Source organism: Aquarana catesbeiana, linkage group LG02 (genome assembly GCF_042186555.1).
Source record: "Aquarana catesbeiana isolate 2022-GZ linkage group LG02, ASM4218655v1, whole genome shotgun sequence".
NCBI lineage: Eukaryota > Metazoa > Chordata > Amphibia > Anura > Ranidae > Aquarana > Aquarana catesbeiana.
In genome coordinates, this window is record NC_133325.1 from 189,121,343 (window position 1) to 189,127,342 (window position 6,000).

The 6,000-nt window shown below is 41.5% G+C and overlaps 1 protein-coding gene across 4 annotated transcripts in view; it reads right to left on the minus strand.

Moving 5' to 3' along the window:
- DRC2 (dynein regulatory complex subunit 2) overlaps positions 1–240 on the minus strand; it is a 224,561-nt gene extending 224,321 nt beyond the window's left edge. For 2 of the 4 annotated variants that reach the window (XM_073614065.1, XM_073614061.1), the window contains exon 1: positions 140–240. The gene's annotated coding sequence lies outside the window, so the exon portion shown is untranslated. The remainder of the gene's footprint in view (positions 1–139) is intronic. The other 2 variants (XM_073614064.1, XM_073614060.1) reach the window with 1 other exon arrangement.
- Between the last annotated feature and the right edge of the window lie 5,760 nt (positions 241–6,000).

The following is a 6,000-nucleotide window of genomic DNA, read 5'->3' on the forward strand; positions in this document are numbered from 1 at the left end:
TTTGTAAATGAAAAAAATAAAAATTGGATACACTGGCAGCCTTTTAAAAAAACAAATTACCCACTACCTTCCAGTACATTTTAAAGCTTGGAACACATGAAAACAAACTGACAGCTCCAGTCGGAGCCGCTATACTTACCATCCGACATTAGTACAGCGATCTCCCCCGCTGAGCTGTTGTGTTCTGACAGGGGGATGGCCCCCCCGCCAGAACACTGTGATCAGCACTCTCTGCCATTGGCTGAGAGCACTGATTGGGAGTGAGTCAGCTGCTGGATTTCCAACATGCACATCTGACAGAACAACATACAACAATGTACCTGGCTTGCCCCAAGTAAAAAAAAGGTAATTAAATTTGTAGACGTGTCGGCAATCAACTCGTTTGCTGACATATTCATGCAAATACTGTAAAACTTTCATGTACATTTGCCTAGTGAACAGGGGTGGCCCGTCCAGTAAGGGCGCACTGGCTCCACCCCCTCTCTCTACGCCACACCCCTATATGTATCATGGATAGATTCATGCATAGCATGAATCTATCCATGGCCGCCACGGCCACCCCCTATTCAGGCATCCGGCCCCTTTTAGGCGCCGGGTGCCATAGGCTCTAATAGGCTTCAAAATAGGGTGGACTCGGAGTGCAGAGCATTGCGCTCGGAGCCCACCCAGATGTGTTAGGAAAGCAAATGAATATTCACTTTTCTAACACTGAACTGCCTCTCCGCCAATCAGGAAGCAGGGGTCTAATACCCGTCACCTGATTGGCTGAAAGAACAGGCGCTCCTTTTGCCTAGCAGGAAGAAAGAAGAGATGCATGGAGGACACAGCTCGCTACTGCCCATCCCACAGCTCGCCACCGTTACCCACCTGCCTGACCCGCAACCAAGATGGGGTAAGTGCCGGTCAGACAGCGAGCCAGCAGGCGGGTGGGCGGGGGATCACAGCGGCTGCATTAGATGGACACAGTGGCTGCATTTGATGGGCACAGTGGCTGCATTTGATGGGCACAGTGGCTGCATTTGATGGGCACAGTGGCTGCAATTGATGGCACAGTGGCTACATTTGATGGCACAGTGGCTACATTTGATGACATAGTGAGGCTGCAATTAATATTTTTTTTCAGTATTTTTCAGAATTTTTCAGTTTGTTTGCGCCCCCCCAAAAATTTTGAGCACCAGCCACCACTGCTAGTGAAGTTCAATCATTAACCATTAACACATAATGTCCCCTTAACCCTAAAGCAGAAATCCAGCCAAAAAAAAAAAAACAAGCCAAAAATGGATAGTCCATTAAAAGTTTAAATAGCAAAACTGGCTTATGCTGCAATATTTAATTTCAATCCAGAGAATTTGGCTGGACTACTTTTTACTGCCATTAGCTTTTCTCGATTTGAAAGTCAGCCTCAATTAACCCCATTTCTTTGAATATCCCCTCTGACCTGTAACTAGACAATGAATGGAAAAACAGCACAGTGATGAGCCACAATCCCTGTCATCCCTACTTTAGCATCTGATGGCAAGTATCATTCAACTCCCTTCCTCTGAGCTGAGGTCATCCTGGAGCTGTTCCAGCCTGTGATTGAACAGTGAAGAGAGAAGCAGCACAGTGATGAACAGTGATTTAAAGGTGGCGGATTGTGCTTGCGGACCATGGTTAATGCTGCACCCTAAATAGGAGTAACAAAAACATGGTCAAAAAGATGAAGTTATCTTTAAAAATGACTTTTGAAATTAACATGTTAAAGATTACATAGCATTTTAATTGCGCTGACATATACTTTAAGCTTTAATTAACAGCTACTCCACAAGCCACTAAAAGGTGCCTTTAAGCAGGGCGGTACACTAAGCAATACAGAAATTCCCCAGAACTTCATTGAGCTAGTCAGCACAAGAAGGCCTATTAAATAGTTTAAACATGTATGCCAAAAAAACTAACCAAAATGTTGAAACAATTTCATTAGGCATTTTTGTGCTGACTAGCTGAATTGAGTGCCAGTGCATTTTTTGCTTGGTTTATTGCTAAAGCAGCCAAAAACAACAAGATAAAAAATGGATAGCTTATAAAAAAGATAAAATTACAATATTCATCTTCTATTCACTTCAACTCAGAGATTGACCTTGCAGTACATTTTTTTCTGCTGCTACATGTCCTCGGCCTGATGGGCAGAATCATTTAACATCTTTCTAAGCCCAGGTTGTCCTACACCCACCTCAACCTGTGACTGAACAGTGAAAAGAAAAGCAGACCAGTGATGAGTTCATCCCCCTGTCACTCTGATTTCTCCTCCTAACAGCATGCTTCTTAAGAGGAGCTGATTGTTCCCTGGTACTACTTCTTCTCACACTCCAGCCCTGCTATACAGGAACTGCAAGAGGCTGATTCCAGGTCAAATTCAGGTACTTGTTTGCATTTAAAAACACATTCAGTGATATATTAATTGTTACAGAGATGCAATAATTTGTGTAATTTATATCTGCCTAGAATTGAGCTTTGCTTTTGTTTCTGCGTATTTTTTAGTGCACATATAAAGACTCTAAACTGCTATTTATTCTACATTGAAGCATAACTGAATATTCAGTTATTAAAACTTGTTTTTAACATGGATCACAGTTCAGAACTGGTGCAATAACCTTCAGCAAATGTTGAGAACACTCGTGACACATTTGCAGGAAAAGTATCCCACTTAATGGGGCTCTCTGCCAAGACAGAGCTGAGAACTCACAGTTTTTCCTGTGTACATTTCTCAGAAGATCCAATGATGCCACAGGCACTTTGTGCTACAAGTGCCAGGCTGGATGTGTGCTCATTGTGGATTTTCCCTAGCTGCCTATACTGCTAGTAATTGCTCATTTACATAGACAATTATATCACTATGCATATATGAACGTGTCAATTGCTTTCACTATTGTCCTACATATGCTTGAGACAAACACTATACGGATAAGGGCTATTATTAACAAGACAGATGAGAAATTAGAGATTCCCTTCTAGATTGTAAGCTCTAACGAGCAGGGCCCTCTGATCCCTCCTGTATTGATTTGTATTGTAAGGGTACTGTCTGCCCTCATGTTGTAAAGCGCTGCGCAAACTGTTGGCGCTATATAAATGCTGTATAATAATAATAATAATAATAATAATAATAATAATAATATTAATAATTTTACAGTGAACTACTGGAATCTGGTTGCAAAAACCATAGATGTAGTCAAAACTTATTGTGTTACCGCCTTAAGACCCATCAATATATGGGGCCCATGTAAAGGCTGTCTGCTTGTATTATATGAAGTGATATTAAGGGCTCCTGTTTAAAAAAAAAAAAAAAAAAAAAACAATAATGTTTATATTACATTGTATATCCCTGTATGTTGTGGTCATTAAGGTGCCTATCTAATAGTTTTTTTTTATTATTGATTATTATTAATTATTGATGCTCCCTGCTATAACCACTGTTTGTGGAAGAGAATTCCGCATCCTTACCGCTCTAACAGTAAAGAACCCTCTACGCAGTTTAAGCTTAAACCGCTTCTCATCTAATTTTAGTGAATGATCATGTGTCTTTTTAAATTCTCTTGCGCGGAAGAGTTTTATACCTGATGTGGGGTCAACAGTACGGTATCTGTACACTGAAATAATATCCACTCTCAAGCGTTTCTTCTCCAGGGAGAATACGTTTAGTGCTTGCAGTCTATCCCCATAGCTGAAATCCTCCAGACCCTTTGTTAGCTTTGTTGCCCTTCTCTGGAGCCTCTGAAACTCCAGCACATCCCTCCTGAGGACTGGTGCCCAGAACTGAACGGCATACTCCAGGTGCGGCCGGACCAGAGTCTTGTAAAGTGGGGGAATGATCTTTTTATCTCTTCAGTAAATCCCCTTTTTAATGCATGCCAATATTCTGTTGGCTTTGCTTGCAGCAGCCTGGCATTGCATGCCATTGCTGAGCCTATCATCTACTAGGACCCGCAGGTCCTTTTCCATCCTAGATTCCCCCAGAGGTTCTCCCCCCCAGTGTATAGAATGCATTCATATTTTTGCCACCCAAATGCATTATTTAAAATTTTTCTACATTAAACCTCATTTGCCATGTAGTTGCCCACCCCATTAATTTGTTCAGATCTTTTTGCAAGGTTTCCACATCCTGCGTAGAAGTTATTGCCCTGCTTAGCTTAGTATCGTCTGCAAATACTGAGATTGAGCTGTCTATCCCATCTTCCAGATTGTTTATCAATAAATTAAATAGGATTGGTCCCAGGACAGTACCCTGGGGGACCCCACTACCAACCCCTGTCCATTCCTCCGAGTACTCCCCATTTATCACCACCCTCTGAACTCGCCCTTGTAGCCAGTTTTCAATCCATGTACTCACCCTATGGTCCATGCCAACGGACCTTATTTTGTACAGTAAACGTTTATGGGGAACTATGTCAAATGCTTTTGCAAAATCCAGATACACCACGTCTACGGGCCTTCCTTTATCTAGATGGCAGCTTACCTCCACATAGAAGGTTAATAGATTGGTTTGGAAAGTACGATTCTTCATGAATCCATGTTCATTACTGCTAATAATACCTTTTTTATTACTAAAATCTTGTATATAGTCCCGTATCATCCCCTCCAAGAGCTTGCAAACTATTGATGTTAGGCTAACTGGTCTATAGTTCCCAGGGATATATCTTGGCCCTTTTTTAAATATTGGTGCTACATTGGCTTTTCTCTAATCTGCTGGTACCATTCCAGTCAATAGACTGTTCGTAAAAATTAGGAACAATGGTCTGGCAATCACTTGACTGAGTTCCTTAAAGGCCCTTGGGTGTAAGCCATCTGGTCCCGGTGATTTATTAATGTTAAGTTTCTAAAGTCTATTTCTAATTCTATCCTCTGTTAACTATGAGGGTGCTTCCTGTGTCGTGTCATGAGGATAATCATTGCAGTCTTGGTTACTTAATCCCCCCGTTTCCCTCGTGAAGACTGAGAAGAAGAGTAAATTTAAAACCTTCTCCATCTTTTGTAACCAGATTGCCTTCATCTTTCTTTATAGGGCCAATATGTTCTGACCTCCCTTTCCTACTATATATATACTTAAAGAATTTCTTGTTTTTTTTTTTTACTCTACTCCGCTATGTACCTTTCATGTTCTATCTTAGCCGCCCTGATTACACCCTAGCATTTCTTATTACATTATTTGTAAGGTCGGAATGCTGATGATTACCCCTCAGCGGTTAAAGGCCTTCTCCTTTGCTTTTATATGCATTTTTACGCTGGATTTAAGCCCCCCATGACTTTTATTAGCTCTTTTAAATTTATTTTCCATTGTGATGCACTGGCCAATACCTTTAATCAATATGCTCTTAAAGCACTCCCATTGTCTACTGCTTGGTAACACAAATTGCTAATCAGCCAATCACATGGTAGCAACTCAGTGCATTTAGGCATCTAGACGTGGTGAGGACGACTTGCTGAAGTTCAAACCATCCATCAGAATGGGGAAGAAAGGGGATTTAAGTGACTTTGAACGTGAAATGGTTGTTGGTGCCAGACTGGCTGGTCTGAGTATTTCAAAAACTGCTGTTCTACTGGAATTTTCATGCACTAACTAACTCTAGGATTTACAGAGAATGGTCAGAAAAAGAGAAACTATCCAGTGAGCAGCAGTTGTGTGGACGAAAATGCCTTGTTGACGTCAGAGGTCAGAGGAGAATGGATAGACTGGTTCGAGATGATAGAAAGGCAACAGTAACTCATAAAACCATTCGTTACAACCACAGTATCGAGAATACCATCTCTGAATGCACAACACATCGAACCTTGAAGCACATGGGCTACAGCAGCAGAAGACCACACCGAGTGCCACTCCTGTCAGCTAAGAACAGGAAACAGAGGCTATGATTCGCACAGTTTCACCAAAATTGGACAATAGAAAATTGGAAAAACGTTGCCTGGTCTGATGAGTCTTGCTTTCAGCTGTGACATTCAGATGGTGGGGTCAGAATTTGGCATAAACAA